This window comes from Monodelphis domestica, chromosome 8, assembly GCF_027887165.1.
Source record: "Monodelphis domestica isolate mMonDom1 chromosome 8, mMonDom1.pri, whole genome shotgun sequence".
Classification (NCBI taxonomy): domain Eukaryota; kingdom Metazoa; phylum Chordata; class Mammalia; order Didelphimorphia; family Didelphidae; genus Monodelphis; species Monodelphis domestica.
Genome location: NC_077234.1, coordinates 38,408,048 through 38,428,519, shown reverse-complemented (window position 1 = coordinate 38,428,519; position 20,472 = coordinate 38,408,048). Strand labels below are relative to the sequence as shown.

At 35.9% G+C, this 20,472-nt stretch overlaps 1 long non-coding RNA gene across 3 annotated transcripts in view; it reads left to right on the top strand.

The window, feature by feature from the left end:
- LOC103099963 (uncharacterized) overlaps positions 1–20,472 on the top strand; it is a 56,669-nt gene that overhangs the window by 15,740 nt on the left and 20,457 nt on the right. The window contains exon 4 of one of the 3 annotated variants that reach the window (XR_008914240.1): positions 8,760–9,349. The exons of the other annotated variants lie outside the window; for them this stretch is intronic. This is a non-coding gene — a long non-coding RNA (uncharacterized LOC103099963). Of the gene's footprint in view, positions 1–8,759; positions 9,350–20,472 lie in introns of those variants that run through there. 3 annotated transcript variants of the gene reach the window in all.

The following is a 20,472-nucleotide window of genomic DNA, read 5'->3' as shown; positions in this document are numbered from 1 at the left end:
TCAATTTTAAAAAATAAATGTTTAAAATAAACCTGAACCTAAACAAGTTCAGAGAGACTGCATTTGAATGGATGGAGGGAAGAAGGATGAATAAATGAATGAAAAGCATAAACAGTCAATCAAAAAGTATTTATGAAGCATCTAATATGTGCTAGGCACTGTGGAAGGCACCTGGTGAATAACTTCAAAGAATGAAAGATTCCCTATTCACAGAAGTTTACATTTTGATGAGAGAGACAATAAATGCATTTTAAAATGTATGGCAGAAATATAAAGCAAATAGGTACAAATATATGTAGTTAAATACAAAATAGTTTGGGAGGGAAAGTAATAGATTTGGGGATCGGAAAAGACTTCATGCATTTGATAGTGCTTCCTGAGGTGCATCTTAAGAGGGATTCTAAAAGGTAGAAGGAAAGGAGAAAGAAATGCATCCCATGCCTGGGTGATGGCCAGTGTAAAGGCATGGAGGCAGAGACTGACAGGGAGAGAGTTCTATGTGAGGAGTGCTTACTATGTGCCAAGATTTGGGTTAAGCACTGGAGTTGCAAAATGCAAAAGAAAACAGCTTCTTCCCTTAAATGGAGTAAGAAACGATGGCTAGGAATGAATATTACTACACGGATAATCAGAAAATGAAGCCTTTTCTAGGAGAGAAGACAGTTTTGATATGATTTTAGCTCCAGAACTAGGTGGGACAGAAGAAATATATGATAGAATAAACTTGTCTGGAGCCAGCCTGGCCCAATACAGCGAGTCTTCAGGATTTTGGCTAGCAGGGGTGACTCTTTTGACCCCAAATTCATGAAAGCTCTGGAAAAAAAGCTGTAACTTGTAGGGGAAAAAATGACATTGATAAAAATCACAGCTCATTCGATGGTAAAGTATTCATTAACTTACTATGAGTCCGTGGTAATCACAACACAAAGTGCTTTGCTAATTTTCTATCTGAATATTCTAACATTTGATTAGTTTTGCTATGGATTTTTCTGAGCTTCTTCAAATCATATTCTTGAAGCATATTATAGATTAGACTACGTGAGTTTTCCTTTTAATTGGCCTGCTTCAGCCAATTCATCTCTGGAATCTTGATGATGATGTTGATGGTGAAGGTAAAGGCATGCATAGAGTGCTCTAAAATTTGCTTATCTGTGGCATATCAATTGAACCCCAAAGCCTGTTAAGTAGTTATTATTATTATTATTATTAATAATTTTTTATAAAGATCTAGAATTTCTATGTGCCTTGTCCATACTGGGATAGCGAGCTTGAACCCAAGTCTTCCCATCTCAACTCTGCTGATAAGCACTTTGGATCAGTGCTTTAATTCCCAATTTGGGGTCTGACAAAATGAGCTGGAGCTGTTGGGTAATTACTGGGATTGTTTATTCTTAGACCAAGACGAGCAGGCTATATTGGCACAGGCACAAACGAACTCTATTTTGCTAGTGAAGCAGATGCTCTAGATTAACAGAGAGCGGATGCCTGGATTGATAGCGCTTTTGCAGAAAAGGGAAGAAAAGGACTTATAGATAAGGATGAAAGGGTGGAAGGTGAGGTGGTTTGTTCCAGTTCCAAAGGGAGCCTGAACATGGCCTTAGACAGATGGAGAAGAGGCTCAGGGCGATGGGAGAGACTATAGATTGACAAGGGAACCAAGATGAGTGCAGGGGAAAGGTCTGGGGGAAATGTTTGTAAAAGCTACTCCAGTACAAGCAGTTCACATTTGTGAGGATACAGAAAAGTACACATTTCAGGAAAATGCTGAATCAACTGCACACTTTGTCAGCAATTTTCATGTGGACAGCCTCTTAAGAGCTCCCATCTGAAGAGTCTGTGGCCACAGCAATGGGTGACCAAAGCCTGCCTTTTTATTTTTTGTGCCACAACATAAATATATTATGGATATATGTGTGTGTGTTTGTGCACCCATAGAATATATATCAAGAGAAAGACTTCAATTAAAACCAGTACTTAGCCCTCTTTTCCTCAATTGTCTCCCTTCTCAAGTTTTCTTGTGATAGATTGAACTAATTAAGTTAGCCCCAGGTCCAGGAGCTTGTCAAGAGGAGAAGAAACACTCATGAAAAATATAGGTGAAGCAGATCTAATTAGATATGTTCTTCCCCCTCCCCCCAAATCTTTAACTTGTTGGCTACCACAAAGAGAGGTGTTTATGCTTTCTCCCTTAATGAGCACCCCTCTGACACTGGGAGTACATGCAGAATACAGTTCCCCAATTATATGAATATACAAGATGCCCAGCTCATCATTATTCTGCGCCTAATGGAGCTGTGCATTGTAGACCTTCATCCTAGTTTTATCTCACGGAGGGATTCTTGTTATCATGCAGTGCTTTCACCTCCTGGCAGATTCCAGAGGGCCCTTTGGGGGTTGAACCTCAGAGTAATTTGGCATCCTCATTAACATTTATAGGAAATGATACATTCAGCAAATTTACATGGAAGGTTGGGCTGGCGCTACATTTTGTCATCTCTTTTCTACCTTTGACATATTAAGTACCTTTTGGGGTTGGGGAAAGGAATGGGGAGGTGGAAAAGTGACATAAAACGAACGAGAGAGATGAAGAGGATCTGATGTGACAGGGCAAAGAAATGCAGTGGAGTAGGTGCATAAGAAGAAAAAAAAAACTGAGCACAGGGAAAGGATCGGGATGTATCTACAGCTATAGTCAGTCAACAGCATTTATTAAGTGCCTACAATGTGCTGAGCGTTGTGGTAAGCCCTGGGTACCTTTGTAAACAGAGTGAATAATCAAGAAAGAAGCAAATATGAACAAACAGCTATCACTGAGAATTGATATTTGGGGGTATTGGGGCTTATAATTAGTAGATAGGAATGGGTAATTTTTTAATTCAAAAGAATTCATGTTAGAGAGTAAGGCAATAATATCTTATATCAAGAGTAAAAAATCTACATGAGAAATCATGAATCTGATAAAGGAGATATAAGAGAGAATATCTGAGTAGGAACAAATGGAAAAATAAAGGAAGGTGAGGTTGTGGGAGTATATTAGAGAATGTCTAGCTAAGTGTAGTGATAATAGAAAAAGGAAGGAAGGAAGGAAGGAAGGAAGGAAGGAAGGAAGGAAGGAAGGAAGGAAGGAAGGAAGGAAGGAAGGAAGGAAGGAAGGAAGGAAGGAAGGAAGGAAGGAAGGAAGGAAGGAAGGAAAGTATGAAGAAAGAAGAAAGAAAAGCAGGAATGAAGAAGGGAGGAAAGAAAGAGAAAAGGAGGGAAGAAAGGGGGTTAGGAAGGAACAAAAGTAGAGAAGAAGGAGGAAGGAAGGGAAGAAGTATTGTTTAAAGCTGTTAGGGAAAACAGAAGGTTCAAAGGAAGATAGAATTACTGCTTGGGGTAAAAGTTGATATGAAAACCTGATGGAAAGAAGGCAAAGCTATTCAAATTTTATTTTTTCCTGCTGAGGAGAATGATCTTTGGATTATAAAAGACAAAACACAAATGACTAGTAAGTATTTGATGCCTAACCAGAGAAATATGCATGAATGCTTTAAATATATATATCTATATGTATATATATATATACATATAGATATATATATATATATCAACTTCTTAATATGCTCTAAGTAAATACAAAAATGAAGACAGTACCTTGCCCTCAAGGAGTTTGTGTTCTGGAAAGATAGTAAATATTGGGGTATGGTGTTCAGGGAGAGATATTGGGGTTTGGCAAACTAAAGGGATGGAAAGTAGAAGAAAGAAAGAAGAAGAAAGAAGAATTCTAGTAATGAAACTACTCCATGCTTAAGGGAAGATGTTTGACTACCCAACAAATAGGAGAAAAGGACTATTAGCTACCAGGTTCTGTGAGATATCCCTTTGCCACATCTGCTTTTTAAGCATTCTTCCATTTTCTTTTGGACTCTATACTAATGGAAGAGTTTGTCATAGATTTGTGTGTTGGGTTTGGGGGTAGCATTTTAAATTAGCTGCCCTTATACCACCTTAGTAAAAACACCTTTCTACAAGCTACTTAAGCTGATTAAATTGATTCTCAACTAAACATGTTGGGGGCGGGGGGGGGGGGGAGCAAGGACATTGATGGAAGATAGAGCTAGTGGTATTCAAGAATCATCTACTACTACTACTTAGGGGTACCTGAATGGGAAAGGTATGGTAGCCTTATTTCAATACTTGAAGCTCATCCTTAAGTGTAGAAGTTGGAATAAGAGTCCTAAACATTTATATGGGATATGTATACATGAATGAATATTTTTATCTAGCTAGGAATTTCCTCTGGTATTTCATGTGCTTGAAAAAGCTGAATTTATAGTTAATTCAGAGGTCATTATTGAAGGAAGAAAGTCCTTCTATAGTCCATTTACCTCAGAGAACTATATCTTCTTTTATTCTCTTTGTCTTGTCTTTATCTGTGTTTCTGAATATTTGTCTTTCTGTGCCTCTGTCTGTCTGTCTAGCTCTCTCTTTCTCTCTCCCTCTCTCCAAAGAGTTTTCAGCCACTCCAATGGCCAATTCCTACAATATCCCCAAACCTTTCACTTGTAAAAGATGTGGGGTATAGTATGCTTAATAATAAGGTATTTAGATAGAATTTAGACAAACTCTTTCACTTTCTACATGAGGAAACTGAGGTCTAGAGAGGGAAAGTAGTGACCTGTCTGAGATCACTGAGATATTTAGCAATGAGTAGAGGTCTTCTATGGACTTGTAATCCAAGACTCTTTTCATCTCTAAGGACACTTGCAGCTCTAAACCCTCTTTTCCAAAGACATTTATCACTAGCACAGCATATTTGTAAGCTGGTAATCTATCATCAAGGCTCATAAACTCACCAGTCCAGGGATCTCAGAATCTTAGTCCAATTGTGTATTTTATAGGGAAGGAAACTGAGGATCAGGGAAATAAAGGGACTGGTCCAACAACACCCAGCTACTAAGCATCAGAAACTGGATTTGAATCCAGAGCCTTTGCAGAATCAATACTCCTTCTATCACCCCCAAATAACCTTCCCAAGCACTATGGCCAATTTGTCAGCACTTTTTTGGATGGGTCTTAATTTAGAGATTGATGGGGGCAGAGTCTCCACAGCCACTAGAAATGAATGAGTAAAGTCAATTGAAACTAACATCAGGAGGTCCACTTACACAGAAAGAACCATCTGCTTTCAACACCTGAAGAGATATGGGATGACTGGTGAGCTCTTCAGAGCCTACAAAGAATCAAAGAATCTTTCATCTCTGAAAGATGCTGTTTGGTACCAAATGAAATGGGCTCAGGGCTCAGTTACTTTTCTTTTCAGTTGCTGAGTGGGTAAATGGAGGTGTCACTGCTTCTATTTCAGCAGATGAATTATACATTTATCATATGCCCAAAATTAAAAAGAGGATTCCAAATTCAGTTGGCAAGGTACTTTTTTGAAAATGTGATTTTTTTTTTGATAACCGAAAAGTGAATATCACCAGGTACTTACTTAGAGCTTAGTGTAATCATTCAGTTACTTCATCAATCTGATGCAGGCAGTACTGATTTTTCATGGTAATTTTATTCAGTGCTTTGCAGGCCAGACACAGTTGGAAAGCACTTTTTTAAACAAACAAAATTGGTAGAGTCAGTGAAAAGGGACCGAATGCTGTGGAACCTTTAAGGAAATGCTGACTTCGGTATTCAATCTATTTATTCAATAAAGGAACAATTGACAGGTAAAGAGAAAAATGATATGTTCCAATCACATTCCAAATTCAAGGCTTAGTCTGTGATGAGAGGGGGGACTAAACTATGCAGAATAACACATTCCTCTCCTATCAGGGCTCTCATCAAAGAATCTTTTAAAAATGGCAAACATTAACCTTAGGAACGACCTTGTAAAATTGGTATTATCTCTAGCTTTTCAGCTGAAGGGATTGAGTTACCAAAGAGGTTAAAATGGTTGCACAATATTCAAATAGAAAATTAGAATATGGACAAAATGATTTCAGGATTCTCGATTTACTCAGGAATAGTCAAGAGATATCCCCTAGAGAATACACAAAGAATGTGGTATGATATGAGAACAATTTCCAGAAGGTAGTCCTAAACTGCAGAATATGGAGGGTAAGTTTCCATCATTTCTTTTTTCTTTTCTTTTCTTCTTTTTCTTTTCTTTTCTTTTCTTTTCTTTTCCTTTCTTTTCTTTTCTTTTCTTTTCTTTTCTTTTCTTTTCTTTTCTTTTCTTTTCTTTTCTTTTCTTTTCTTTTCTTTTCTTTTCTTCTCTTTTCTCTCTTTTTAAAACCTTTACCTTTTTCCTTAGTAATAACTCTAAGATGGAAAGGCAAGGAAGGGCAAGACAAACAGGGTTAAGTGACTTGCCCAGGGTCACACACCTAGGAAATATCTGAAGCTAGATTTGAATCTAGGCTCTCCTGACTCCAAGGCTGGTACTCCATCCACTGAGCTACCTAGTTTCCCCTATATTTTCTAAGGCAATGTTTGGCATAGGGATGAGAGATAGTGTGATGTAGCTGACAGGGAATTAACCTTGGATAAAGCAAGATCATTCAGATCCCAACTCAGACATCTCACATATATGTATACATGTATGTACATATGTGTACATATATATAAATAAATAAAATTTAGAGATGGTGGCATACCAGGATTTCAGCAAGGTATTAGACAAGATTTCTTTCAGATAGGTAGTCTTGTGACCACAATGGAGAGCTTTGGTCATCATCAAAATGTAGACAGATAAATTCAAAACTTAACAAGGGATTTGATTCAGTGAATGATTTTAAATCCATTTATATTATGAAAGCGTCCAGATTTCTCCATAGTAGTCACAAGGCTACTGAAAGAGGTAGCAGATAGAATCAGGAGCAAAAAGAAAAAAGAAAAAAAGAAAAAAGGTTTTAAGAAGCTAGAATTATAGGACATACCTAATTAGATGGAATTTAATAGGAAGAAATGTAAAGCTTTATTATATTTAGTTTCAAAAATAGATCTTCCAAGTATAAAAAAGGGAGATATGGATGAACAGCAGTTTGATAAATTATCTGGGAGCTTTGGTGGACTTCAAGCTTAATTACAGTTGGATTTGTTGAGCTTAGAAGCAGAAAGTCCTGAGCTCAAATTTGGCTTCAAACATTTGCTATCTGTGTGATTCTCTGCAAGTAATGGCCTCCCTGACTTTAGTCTCTTCACATATAAAATGAAGATGTTGATAATAACACTGACATTGTAAGGATGTTGTGAAGATAAAATGAGATATTTGTAAAGTTCTTTTCAAACTTTAAAGGGCTATATAAATGCTAATGACTAGTAGGAGTAGAAGCGTATTTTTAACAATGTGATACGGTAGCACCCCAAATTAATGAGATTTTGGGATACATTCAAAAAAAGCATCCATTTCAGGAATAAAAGAGGTGATTGTCCTACTGTACTCTGCCCCAGTTAGACTACATTTGAAGAAATGAATCCAATTCTAGGGCTCTACAATTCATAAAGTTCATTAGTTTCCTAGAGATTATCTAGAGGAGAGCAACTAGGATGGAAGTTTATTACATTGGAAACAGGGGATATTTAGACTGGAGAAGAGAAGAGCCAAGTTAGCCATGAAATTATCTTCAGATTGTGAAGATTGCATTTGGCTTTCTCCTGATTGTAACAATGAAGGTACTTAGCTATCCTGATTGTGAAGATTAAATTGTAATCCTCTGTTTATTTTTAGATTTTAATCTCCCAAAATGTAAGCACAGTACTTAAAGTTGAGTATGGCGATCTACCCATTTTGGATTTTAACCACTCAATGAAATGGATGTTAAAAAGCTACTTCGTGTAAAAGGAAAGATTTTTTTTCTATTTGACTCAGAAACCTGAGCTAAGAAAATGGGTAGAAGTGGTACCTGAAAAGGCAACTCTAGACCTCATGTTGGGAAGAATTTCCTAAGAATGAGAGCTAGCCCATAGCTGAATGTGCTGCTAAAGTGAAAGTAGTGAGCCCTCTCACTCTCACCATAGCTCTTTAGTCACAATTGGATGGCTTCCAGTTGCATACATTTTAGGGAGTTCTAATCAATGTACAGATTGGACTTCATGATGACTCAAATCCTTTTCACAGAAATTTGTCATAAAAATAAATATCTTACTGAAATATTTCAAGGGACAATATTTTTATTTAACAAAGCCTCTCCTGGTTTCACATTGGGCCTCATTTGAGCAGAGATGCAAGATAGGAGAAACAATAACAAAATTATATTTCTGGATAAGAGAAAAACAACCAACCAAATGGGTCCATCAAATTTTCCTACTTAGAAATGCTCTCCTTTCTAACTTGAGTCAAATGTTGATGACTGCCAATGTTTATTTTTGTCGTCATGGAAAAGGCAGATCACCAGGCTGTTAGCATCTACACATTTTTTCCTGCTCAAAAATATTTGCAGATAATAGATTCAGCAGTTAGAATTGTGACAGTGGTTAATAATATATGATACAGAGCAAGTCAAGCTGCCATTTAGGAAAAATAAATGGTTCTCATTTCCAAGTGAAGAATTAGGCATTTTCATCCCAACTAGGCTATGTCTCCAAACTGCCAGAACATCTGGAATCTCCATCAGATGGCCTCCAGATGGCCTGTTTGACTAGAGATTGGATTGAATGATTAAGTTTCTAAGGCAGAGGCTCTTTACTTAAGAAATGTGAACTTTTAGATAACACTTTGAAAAATGTATTTCAATATAATCAGTTTCTTTTGTAACCCTTCACATTTTATTTCATGCATTTAGAAACCTCATTCTGACAAGGCTTCATTAGATGGCAAAAGAGGACCATGACAGAAAAAGTAAAGTCCCCTTCCTCTAAGCCTTTGTGACAAACAATGTGCCAAAAGGACTATTGCTTCTGTGTACACGAGCTGAAGCTTTAGGGATGGCTTGGGAAATCGTGTTCATGTTTCTAAGAGAAAAGAAAAGGCAAACAAGGAAGTCACTGATATTTCTGCTCCAGGAAGCAAGTGAAGTAAGGAATAAGACCTTGAGGGCTGGGGGGGTCATGACCATGGCTGAGACCTAACTGACACAAGTGAGACAGTAGGTGATATATTTAATCAGTCATATAAATTGATACATGACTATGTCCTGAAAAGAATCAAATAGGGTCAAAGGAAACCAGAGGTCAGACTTGTTGTCCTGGCAGAGACAGGGATTGTGGAGATTTATGATTAAAAATGAATTCCACTTTTATTGCTGGAAATTTGTTTGGTGGTTGCAAAGCACATCTTTTGAGGGGTCCTATATGTTCTTTTAAAATTAAATCAATTCACACGAAAAGGGAGGCTCCCACTTCTTTTGGGGACTGGTCACTGCCTGAGAGAGGAGGAGGGAGGGAGGGAAGGAGAGAGACAGAGACAGAGAGAGAAAAGAGAGACAGAGACAGACAGAGACACAGAGACAGAGAGAGAGAAAGAGAGAGAGAGAGAGAGAGAGAGAGAGAGAGAGAGAGAGAGAGAGAGAGAAAGAGAGAGACAGACAGAGAAAGAGAGAGAGAAAAAAAAGAAAGAGTCAGACAGACAGAGACACAGAGACAGAGACAGAGAAAAGAGAGAGAGAGAGAGAGAGAGAGACAGAGACAGAGACAGAGACAGAGACAGAGACAGAGAGAGACAGAGAGAGACAGAGAGAGACAGAGAGAGAAGCGGGAAAGGATAATTAAGCTCTGGCTTTTCCTTAACTACAAAATTTTCTGTGGAGAAGACATTTTCTGAAAAAAACAAGATCATCTGTCAGAACAAAAACAATAAAAATGGGTAACAGTTCTCTCTTTCCTCCTCTCCCTCTCTCTCCTCTCTCCTCTCATTCTCTCTCTCTGTCTAGCCCCTCCTTCTCTTATTCTTTTTCCATTTCTTTCACACTGTCTATTTCAGTCTCATTCTCTCAAATCCATGTTCAGTTAGATTTCTTTATATTTATATTCTGGTGTATCAAGCAAGTAACATACTATGATATATGAGTCACTGAGGGGCAGCTAGGTGGCACATTGACTAGAGCATTGAGTTTGGAATCAGGAAGACTGATCTTCCTAAATTCAAATCTGGCCTCAGGAACTTTCTAGCTACAAGTCCCTGGGCAAGTCGATTAACCTTGTTTGCCTTAGTATCCTCATTTGTAAATTGAGCTGGAGAAGGAATTTACTCCAGTTTCTTTGCCAAGAAAACCCTAAATGGTGCCTTGAAGACACTGAAATGATTGAATAACCACAAAGACAAAAAAAAAAAAAGAATCCCTGTGCTTATGGAGCTTACATTCTATCTAGGGAGACAGCATGAACTGTAAACCTTAAAATTTCCCAGACCCTACTTTATAAGATTGGATGAAGACCATTCGCCATTTGGGCAGTGAACTCTACTTAAAGCAGGAATGTGAGAATTCTACTTTACCTACTTGGGTATGCCCTACGGGAAAATAAAGTTGTAAATTCTTTTCTGAACAATGAAAAGTACTTAAACCCATACTTTTCTTAAGCGAAGTACCTATAAAGGTCAAGCAACTTGTGAATTTACAAGGAACAAAGAACTGGAAAACTTACTCAGAGCTTTCCTGGTGTGAATTACTCAAAAATCCACACCTTCTTAGGTGTGGACTAAAAATGGGCGGTCCTTTAGAAACATCTACAGTGATTGGTAGATGTAAGGACTTAGGGGAGGTGACATAGGAGATTTTGCCCTTAAAAATAAGAGCTCAGAGAAGAGCTGGTTCTGATTCTGAGGGAGCTCATTTTGAGAAGACTCATTCTGAGGTTCTCGATTTCTGACTCTCATTCTGAAGGAGAGTTCCTTGAAGAGCTCCTCTGAGGGGCTCTGTCCCTCTGGGGTAGGAGCTCTGGAGGCTCTTGAGAGAGGCCCTTTGAAACAATCTCTGGCTGGAAGACTCTTTGAGGAAGGACGCTGGCCTGGTGTTACTAGAATCCTTGTTTAGTCAGACCTTGTGGTGAGTGTTAAAAAACTGACTGATTTCTCTTTTAAGACTCAGGTCTAGGCCATATTGGCTTGAGGCCCTTCATACTTATTCCTTTCTTACTCTCTCTCTCTTTCTTTGATTACTCATTGTATTGTTAATTAAAATCTCTATAAAACCCAATTGACTTGGGTATTTGAATAATTGGGAATATTTCCCTGGTGACCACCTTATATTTGATTTTAAAGCCCAAGACACTGTAGTGAAACATATTTCTGCGGTCAAATTTACTCACCCTCTCTTATATCTATCACAATTTATATCTTCCACTATTTTAATCACTACAGTTTAAGACCTCAACCATTTTAAATCTCATAAAACACATGTAAATAGATAAAAAATTAAGACAAGGTCTTTTGGTTGGGGAACTATTATTTAGCTAGAAAGATCAAGAAATACCATGTAGAAAGTAGGATTTGAAGTGAGCTTTATTGGAAACTAGAGATTCTAAGAAGCTCAGAAGAGAAGGAGCTAGGGGCATAGCACTAACTCTTTGGCTCTATGAACTAATGATGGAAGGCATTCCAAGGACATTCAAAGTCATGGAGAAAGGAGATCTCAAGATCACATCAGATCCTAGAAACAAAGGGATATGGGACTCCAAAAGTCATCAAGTCTAAGCATCTTATTTGAAAGCTGGGGCACAGAGAGTTGGTCAATTGACCTGACCAAGGTCATGAAAATCCCAATGATCTGACTTCAAATCCAGCATTCTTTTCCAGTAAGACCTCCCCACAATTCTCCCCTCTCACTACATAGTCCTATACTGCCTCTCCACAATGGAATGTAGTGGGTGTTCTAACTTCTAGTCTTGGCTTTCTTTAACCTGGTCTATTATGCTATTATACAAACTTTGGTTATCACAGAAAAAAATAATGATTCAATCTATGATTACTGTTAGAATTTGAGAGAAAGGAATCATAGGAAATGAATTTTCTTTTAAAAATTTCCTCTTTAGATAAATATACTCTATACTTGTTATTTAATAACTTTAATGCAGAATTTCTATATTAAAGTAGTACTCTGATAACTCATTGTGGCATAGCAGTTGACCCTGAATTTTCCTTTTTAAAATAATATATATTTTAATTATTTCATTATAGACAGTTTTAGAAATTTTCAGTATTAATTAAAAAAACAACTTTAGTCTCCAATCTCTTCCTCCCTTCTATCCTACACCACCCCTTGAAAAAATTAGCAATATAATACCAATTTTTCATGAGAAGTAATGAAAAACCTATTTCTATCTTATGTTTGTTGCAAAATAAAATACACAAACAAGAAAAATAAATTGAAAAAAGTCTGCTTCAATCTTCACCCAATGTTCATCAGTTCTTCTGTAGGTGGAGAGTATTTATGACCTTTGAAATTGTCTTGGATTTTTGTTTTGATCAGAATAGCAAAATCTTTTTTAAAACCTTTACTGTGTGCTGTGTTCTACTGATTCTGCTTGCTTCACTTTGCATCAATTCATACAAAATTTTAAACCTAGTTTTGTTTTGTTTTTCTGCAGTATTTTTAAACTGTTTTTTCCCCAAACCATCATGCTTTCATTTCTTTTTAAAATTTGTTCTGATTACATGTAAAACAATTTTAACATTCATTTTTTAAAAAACAGAACTGAATCCCAAGTTCTCTTTCTCCCTCCCTGCCCTCTTCAATGAGAAGGCAAGCAATTTTACATGTTAAACATGTGCCATCACACAAAACATATTTCCACATTTCTTACATTATGAAAGAAAAAATAAAGAAAAAAAGAAAAATGAAGTTTTAAAAAGTATGGTTCAATATATATATTCAGATGTTATCACTTCTTTCTCCAGAGAGAAATAACATTTTTCAACATAAGTCCTTCAGAACCATTATCTTGCTGAGAATAGCTACTTAAGTCATCCATAGTTAATCATTGTACAATATTGCTGTTACTGTGTACAATGTGCTCCTGGTTCTGGTCACTTGGCTTTGCAGGATTTCATGCAAGTCTTCCCAGGTTTTACTGAAATCACCCTAAAATCTCTCATCATTTCTTAGAGAATAATAGTATACATCACGCTCATAAACCACAACTTATTCAGCCATTCCCCAAATGATGGGCATCCCCTCAATATCCAATTCTTTGCCACCACAAAAAAGAGTTAATACAAATATTTTTGTACACATAAGTCCTTCCCCTCCCATCTTCTTAAAAAAAATATTTCTTTGGGATAAAATCTGACTAATGTTATTGCTGGGTCAGAGGATATACATAGTTTTATAGCCCTTTTGAACATAATTCCAGATTGCTCTCCAGAATGGTTGGATTAGTTAATAATTCTACCAATAGTGCTTTAGTGTCCCAAATTTCCCATATCCCCTCTAACACTTATCAGTTTCCTTTTCTGACATATTAGCCAATTTGATAGGTTTGCGTTCTGCTTGTTTTAATTTGCATTTCTCCAATCATGATTTGGAGCATTTTTTTTTCATGTGACTATTGTTAGCTTTGATTTCTTTATCTTAAAACTGCTTGTTCATATCCTTTGACCATTTATCAGTAGAGAAATGTTTATATTATAAATTTGAATCTATTCTTTATATATTTGAGAAATGAAGCATTTATTAGAGAAACTTACTGTAAAAAAAGTTTCCACCAGGTTTTCTGCTTTCCCACTAGTCTTGATTGCATTGGTTTTGTTTGTGCAGAAACCTTTTGATTTAATGCAATAAAATTTAATAAAATTATAATGCAATAAAATTAATCATTTTTCATCCTGTGATGTTTTTTCTCTTTTGTTAGGTCATAAATTTTTCTCTTAACCATGGTTATGGTTGGTAAAGTATTCCATGGTCCCCTAATTTGCTGAAGGGATCAACGTTTATGTCTATATCATGTACCCATTCTGACCTTAATTTGGTATACAGCACAAGATGTGTTAAGGGTAAAATTTAGGGTTGAGACTGAATATATTTTATTAGTGGTCACCAGGGAGTTAAATTCTAAATCTCAATGAAATACGCAAGTCAGAATAGAATTTTATGGTGGTTTATTTACAATAGAAGGAAGAAAATTAAGAATGAGGGAGAAAGAGGGAAAGGGTAGAAGATCTGTTCCAGCCTGGTCTGAACCAGGGGGAGTTCAGAGGCCTCAGCCAAGGGGCCTTCCCAGCAGATTAAATCTAGTTCGGCTTCCAGCTAGGAGGCTTCCTCCAAGATGAGGGGCCTCCTTAGAGGCTGGATCCTTCAGAAGTGTCAAGGGAAAGGGGAGTCAACCTTATCACTCACCAGGTGACCATTCAAGGAAGCAGTCTCACCTAGACCCCCACTTCAGAGCTCCTCCCAGTCAACCCCACCACCAAAGTCCACCAAAGCTACAAAGGATGCCAAAAGCCAAAAAATCCCCCCTCACAGGAAGTGACGTGAAATATAAAGGCTGTTCTTTACATCACTTCCTGTGTTTCACATGTGCCAATGGTGGCTTAAGCTTGGCTTAGGACATTCCAGGGGGTCAGTCAGTTGTTTCTTATTTGTCACTTGCTAGCATATGCCAGTCATAGGCCATCCTCCCGTACAGTCAATCCTTAAGTGGGGGTGTATACATTCCTGGTTGCTAGAATTCTAAAAACTAAGCAGGGTGGAGTAAATCTAAAATTCACAGATGTCATTATTAGTTGTACTTCATTTCTGCCAAAGTACTTTTCAGTTTTCTCAGAAGTTTTTATCAAATAGAGTTCTTGTCTCAAAATCTGGAATCTTTGCTTTATCAAATACTAGATGACTATGTTCATTTGCTACCATCTATTGTGTACCTATCCTACTCCACTTATCTGCCATTCTATTTTATAACCAGTACCATATGGTTTTGATAATTACTGATTTGATATATTTTGAGATCTAGTTTTCTTGTCAATTCCTATGCACAATAGTATTCAATCAAAATCATACTACAACTTGTCTAGTCATTCCCCAATTGGCAGGCATCTCCTCAATTTTTAGTTCTTTGCTACTACAAAGAAAAAAGAACTGCTATGAATATTTTTGTAATAGAGCTTTTCCTTTTGTCTTAAATATCTTTGGGATTCACACCTAGTAGGGGTATTGCTGGATCAAAGAGTACTTGCAGTTTGCTAGTGTTTTGAGTGTAGTTTCAAATTGTTCTCCAGAAAACTGGATCAGTTTATGACTCTAACAATAGTTCATTAAAATCCTCATTTTTCCAAATCCTCTCGAGTATTTGTCATTTTACTTTTCTGTAATGTTAGTCAGTCTGCTAAATGTGCTGTAGTACCTCTCAGTTATTTTAATTTACATTTCTCTAATCAATGATGGTTTAAAGCATGTTATGTGACTATTGATCAATTTGATTTCTTCTGAAAATAGTCTATTCATATCCTGTGACCATATATCAATTGGAGAATGGCTCTCATTTTTATAGGTTCAGTTCCCTATATATTTGAAAGATGAGATTTTTTTCCAGAGGAATTTACTGTAAGAATTATTCCCCAGTTTCAAACTTTCCTTTGAATTTTGATTGCACTAGTTTTTGTTTGTACAAAAGGATTTTTAATTTCATATATAATCAAAATTATAGATTTTATACTCTGATCTTCTTTATCTCTTGTTTGGTTTTTAACTCTTCCCTTATCCATAGATGTGGCAAATAAATTTTCCCACACTCCCTTGATTTACTTATATTACACTTTATTTCTTTTATTTTCATTTTACTTATTTTGGTATACAGTGTAAGATGTAACCTATGCTTATATTCTGCCAAACTTCTTCCCAATTTACCCAGAAATTTTTGTCAAATGGGACTTTGCCCTCTCAAAGCTTGAATCTTTGGTTTTATCAAACACTAGATTATGATAATCATCAGTTACTGTGTATTTTGTACCTAATCCATGATTATTTCTTTGGAACATAATTTAAAATCTGGTATTTCTAGGCCATCTTCCTTCACATTTTATTTTTATTCCCTTCATGTTCTTGACCTTTTGTTCTTTCAAATAAATTTTATTACTTTTTCTAGCTCTGTGAAATAATTCTTCAGTAGTTTGATTAGTATGCCCCTGAATAAGTAAACTAATTTAGGTAGAATTATCATTTTTATTATTTTGGCTTGGCCTGTCCATGAGGAATTAATATTTTAATAATTATTTGGATCTGTCATTACCGGAATAAACAGTATTCTGTAACTCTGTTCATTGTATTTCCTGGATTAGTCTGGGCAGATAAAGTCCCAAATTTTTTACCTTGTCTACACTTATATTTTTTGTTTGTTTGTTTTATTAGATACTTAGTAAGCACTACCACCACCAATAAAAGAAATTTAAATAAATGCAAAATAATTATGTGTAATAACACAAATTCCATGTTGTTTGTAATTTGTTTAAAATACGTAAATTATATATGTGTACTAATTAAAGCACCCTCTGCTTTTAAGTGCCCTTTGGATTTGTTACTTTACTATTTTTTTCTTGATGTTGTGGCTGGTACTTTTAAAACTGTAATCATAGTATGTATTATTATTTTCTTTTCTTCTCTTTTCATCTGTTCATATATTTCTTTTATTTCTTTATACCTATGTTTGTCATTTCTAATAATATGTTTGATATACAAAAAATTAAAATATTTTGTTCAGTCTATTTACAGGGAAATCCCAGACTTTCAATTTAGACTTCTAATGAGGCATGGAATGATAAAATAATGAAAATGATGCCCTTACCGTAGGATCAGAGAAACAAATTTAGAAGGGATATCAGAGGCCGTTGGGGCCATCACCCACATTTTAATGATGAGAAAATGAACAGTCTTCATTTAAACAATCTTTATTTAGTGTTAGAATTAATACTATTGAGGACAGAAAAAAAAGGGTATTCCAGGAGAAGCTAAGGAATTAGCAGGGGAAAAAGTATTCTATTTCAGAAAAATATAAAATATGTAGAGACAAGGTAGGATAGTGAAATCCGGAAGAAGACCCTGGCTCAAATCCCAATTCAGCTACCTACTACCTGGGTATCCTTGGGTCTCCTTTTCCTCACTATAAACCAAGGGCTCCTGGAATCACAGTTTTAGAGATAGAAAGGTCCCAAGAGGCCAATGTATTCCAATTTCTTCATTAGGTAATTGCGAGTTAGACTCAATGGTCCCTTCCAGCCTCAGATCTTTGACTCTATAATAAGGCCACCTTCTATAAAGAATTTCCTGTACTTCTCCAGACTTGGAGTATGGTGTCTAAACTTTTTTATCATGACTTTCTGAGTGTCAAACTATTCTTATATTCTCTCTCTTTGATCTTTCCTGGTGAGATATTTTTGTGATAAAATGTTTTAGATTCTCTTCCATTATTTCATTCTTTTGATTTTGCTTCATTATTTCTTGTTGTCTTAGGAAATCATTAGCTTATCATTGTCTAATTCTTGTTCTTAATGAATTATTCTTTTACTGCAAGTTTCTAGATCTCCTTTCTATTTGGGTGATTTTTCTTTCATAATTTTCTTCATTTTCTTGAATTGATCTTTTTTTTCTGATTTTTCCTCTATCTTTCTCATTTGAATTTTGAAAATTTTTTAATGCTCTTCCCAAAGCTCTTTGTGAGCTTGTGACCATTTATTGTATTTCTTTGCTATTTTTCAAGTAGATGTTTTTACTGTGTTTTACACTGAGATTGAGCCAAGATCTTCTCTGTCTCTATAATCACTATCAATAGTTGGGTTATTTCTCCTTTGTTATTTTTTTAATTTAATGTTATTTTAATTTTAGCCACCAGACCAATAGACTCACTTATTGGCTTTTTAATGGAATTTCAAAGCTCCTAGCATGCTGTCTTGAGATTTCAGGTGTTTTTGTTTGTGTTTGTTCCCCACACACACCCCTGCCTGCTAGCAACAAGACTTGAGTTCCTGCTCCCAGGGCCTGGCACTGCAGACTCCATGTTCCACTCCTTCAGTCTCCAGCTGTGGACCAGGAGGGATCACAGAAGACACTGTTGTCCCAAGGGTCATCTGCTGCCCTCCCCCATACAATGGCATCTTCAGGGATGGAAACTCTGGGGCTCAGCAAAGAAGATGAGGTGGAATGTTGTTGATTCCACTTTATGTGCTCTGTTCCTGCTCCAAGGTTTTGCATCTGTGACTAAGGAAGTCAGAAGTCTTCCTCCCAAGTTGTCCTTAACTTTTTAGCTTCATTCCCAACTCCTGTATGGATTTTGCCACTTTTAGTATTGATTCAGTGGAGTAATTTTTGTTTTTTTTGTGGGGTATAGCTGAAGAATCTTTATGCTCTACTTAGCCATCTTCCCACCAAAAACAATTCCTACTGTTATTTTAAATGGAATTTCTCTTTTTATCTCTTGGTGCTGGGTTTTGTTTGTAGAATGTAGAAATATTGATGATTTATGTGGATTTCCTTTCCTGGTAATTTCTAAAATTGTTAATTGTTTCAACTAGCTTTTAAAATTTATTCATTAGTATTTCTAAGTATACAGCCCTATCATCTAAAAAGAGTGTGAGTTTTGTTTCCTTGTTCCTTCTTTTAAACCCTTGAATTTCTTTTTTCTTATCTTAGTGCTGTCGGTAGCATTCCTAATGAAACATTAAAGCAGAGTAGTGATAATGGGAATCTTTGCTTCATCTCTGATCTTATTGGAAGGACTTCTAGTCTTTATTCCCATTACATATACTGCTTACTTTTGGTTTTAGATAGATCTTGCTTATCATTTTAAAGAAAGGCTCTTTTGAGTCCTTAAAAACAGTTGTACTCCTTTCTCTTCTCACTCAATTTTATCCAGACATCTATCATATCTAACTTTTCTAAAATTCTTTTCATCTTCTTAACTTGGTTTTTTATGGTTAGATTTATCTAGCTTTATGACAAGAAATTTAATGTGCCCCACTCATATAGTTTTACTAAGTCTTCCAATAACTCATTTAACTTTTCTGTTAAGAATTTGTTATGCTATTTGGTGGATGTATGTTTATTACTTTATTATATATTATTACATAATATATATACTTTATTATATATTATTACTATACAACAAAGTATATTACTTTGTTGTCTATAGTACCTTTTCAGCAAGATATAGTTTCCTTGTTTATCACTTTTAATTGTCTGTTTTTGCTATTTCTTTGTCTAGGATCATTATTACTATTCCTGTCTTTTTTACTCCAGGTAAAACATGATAGATGCTGTTCTAGCTCCTTATTTTTACTCTGTATATGTTTCTCTTGTTCAAGTATATTTCTTATAAACAATATATTTTTGGATTCTGGTTTCTAATCCATTTGGCTACCTGCTTCTGTTTTATAGGGGAATTCATACCATTTACAGTCATAGTTATACTTATTTACTGTGCATTTCTTTCCATCCTCCTTCCTAATAGTCCTAATTCTCTTCTTTGATCTTCTTCCTCCTCTAAAATCTGTTTTGTTTCTAAACACTGCTTCTTTTATCCATTCTCCTTTTTATTATTCTTTCCTTATTTTTATCTTCTTTCACCCTCACACTTCCCCATTGAATAAGATAAATTTTAATAGCTAATTGTGTGTATTTATCTATATCCATATCTCTCTCTATATATATGTTTTCCTCTCTTGACTAACTTAGATAAGTGAAGTTCAAGAATTGCCACTGCAGGGAGAAGTTGGGTAGCTCGGTGAATTGAGAGCCAGGCCTAGAGACAGGAAGTCCTAGGTTCAAATCTGGCCTCAGACTCTTCCCAGCTGTGTGACCCTGGGCAAGTCACTTAACTCCCATTGTCTAGCCCTTACCATTCTTCTGCCTTGGACCCAATACACAGTATTGATTCCAAGACAGAAGGTGAGGGTTAAAAAAAAAAAAAGAATTGCCACTGCACCACATTCCCAACCCTTTCCATTATATAATCTCTTTCTTGATCACCTCTTTTATGTAAGATAATATTCTCCATTCTTCTATTCCCATCGCTCTTCTTCAGTTTATGCCTTTTTCTCACCCAGCTGTTATTTTAGAGGATCCCAACATAATCGATTCACATTCATTCCCTCTGTTTATATATATTCATCTAACTTCCCTAGAAATGATAAAGTTCTTAGAGTTGCATGCATCAACTTCCCACATAAGAATATAAACAGTTTAACCTTATTGAGTTTCTTTTGATTTCTACTTCTTATTGACTTATTTTTCTAACATTCCTTAATGGAAATTAGGAGTCATATTCAATGATCCAACTGGTTATTCCAGAGTACATTAACCACTATGCCATTCTGTTATCTTCTTATGGACTTTGCCCCACATATGCCCTTTCTTCACTATGTCTCAACCTTCACTGATGGTGCTAAAGTTAGTCAACAAGCATTTGCTAATTTGCTAATATATGCCAAGTTCTTTGCTAAATGCTAAATGCTAAATGCAAAGGATATAAAAAGGGATATTAAAAAAATTAAAAAGCAAAACTGGTCCCTGCCAGTGTCAAAGAGCTCACATTTTAAGGATGTAGAGACAACATACAAAAAATTATGTGCATACAAGA